We start from the raw sequence: 1,642 nt of genomic DNA, 5'->3' as shown, positions 1-1,642 counted from the left end.
TTCTCTTCTCTCTCATATGAGCAGGAGCAAAGACAAAGGCATTCTTGTTGAGGCTGATCCTGAACCTGAAAGGACCTTGAAGAGAAAGCTAAGAGAAGCCAAAGCACAACTCTCTTTAGAGGACCTGACCGAATTCTTCAAAGAAGAAGAACACATGGCAGCCGAAAACAACAATGCCAACAATGCAAGGAATGTGCTGGGTGACTTTACTGCACCTACTCCCAATTTCTATGGGAGAAGCATCTCTATCCCTGCCATTGGAGCAAACAACTTTGAGCTTAAGCCTCAATTAGTTTCTCTAATGCAACAGAATTGCAAGTTCCATGGACTTCCACTGGAAGATCCTCATCAGTTCTTAGCTGAATTCTTGCAAATCTGTGACACTGTCAAGAATAATAGGGTTGACCCTGAGGTCTACAGACTTATGCTATTCCCTTTTGCTGTAAGAGACAGAGCTAGGACATGGTTGGACTCACAACCTAAAGAAAGCCTGGACTCTTGGGAAAAGCTAGTCAATGCCTTCTTGGCAAAGTTCTTTCCACCTCAAAAATTGAGTAAGCTTAGAGTGGAAGTCCAAACCTTCAGACAGAAGGAAGGAGAATCCCTCTATGAAGCTTGGGAAAGATACAAACAATTAATCAGAAAGTGTCCTTCTGATATGCTTTCTGAATGGAGCATCATAGGTATTTTCTATGATGGTCTCTCTGAACTGTCCAAGATGTCCTTGGATAGCTCTGCTGGAGGATCTCTTCATCTGAAGAAGACGCCTACTGAAGCTCAAGAACTGATTGAAATGGTTGCAAATAACCAATTCATGTACACTTCTGAAAGAAATCCTGTGAACAATGGGACTAGTCAGAAGAAAGGAGTTCTTGAGATTGACACTCTGAATGCCATATTAGCTCAGAACAAAATATTGACTCAACAAGTCAATATGATTTCTCAAAGTCTGTCTGGAATGGAAAATGCACCAAGCAGTACTAAGGAAGCTTCATCTGAGGAAGAAGCTTATGATCCTGAGAATCCTTCAATGGAAGAGGTGAATTACATGGGAGAACCCTATGGAAACACCTATAATCCTTCATGGAGAAATCATCCAAATTTTTCATGGAAGGATCAACAAAGACCTCAACAAGGTTTCAACAACAATAATGGTGGAAGAAACAGGTTTAGCAATAGCAAACCTTTTCCATCATCCTCTCAGCAACAGACAGAGAGTTCTAAGCAGAATACCTCTGACTTAGCAACCATGGTCTCTGATCTAATCAAAACCACACAAAGTTTCATGACTGAAACAAGGTCCTCCATTAGAAATTTGGAAGGACAAGTGGGTCAGCTGAGCAAGAAGATTATTGAACTTCCTCCTAGTACTCTCCCAAGCAATACAGAGGAAAATCCAAAAGGAGAGTGCAAGGCCATCAACATGGCCGAATTTTGGGAGGAAGAAGAGGCAGTGAACGCCACTGAGGAAGGCCTCACTGGGTGTCCACTGGCCTCCAATGAGTTCCCTAATGAGAAACCATGGGAATCTGAGGCTCAAAATGAGACCATAGAGATTCCATTGGACTTACTTCTGCCATTCATGAGCTCTGATGAGTATTCTTCCTCTGAAGAGGATGAGTATGTCACTGAAGAGCAAGTT

At 42.3% G+C, this 1,642-nt stretch overlaps 1 non-coding gene across 1 annotated transcript; it reads right to left on the bottom strand.

The window, feature by feature from the left end:
• Nucleotides 1-556: 556 nt before the first annotated feature.
• On the bottom strand, nt 557-664 carry LOC112766523 (small nucleolar RNA R71). Its single transcript, XR_003184414.1, has one exon. It is a non-coding gene; the product is annotated as a small nucleolar RNA R71 (small nucleolar RNA).
• Between the last annotated feature and the right edge of the window lie 978 nt (nt 665-1,642).

Source organism: Arachis hypogaea, chromosome 2 (assembly GCF_003086295.3).
Source record: "Arachis hypogaea cultivar Tifrunner chromosome 2, arahy.Tifrunner.gnm2.J5K5, whole genome shotgun sequence".
Taxonomy (NCBI): domain Eukaryota; kingdom Viridiplantae; phylum Streptophyta; class Magnoliopsida; order Fabales; family Fabaceae; genus Arachis; species Arachis hypogaea.
This window is presented reverse-complemented; position numbering and strand designations above follow the sequence as displayed.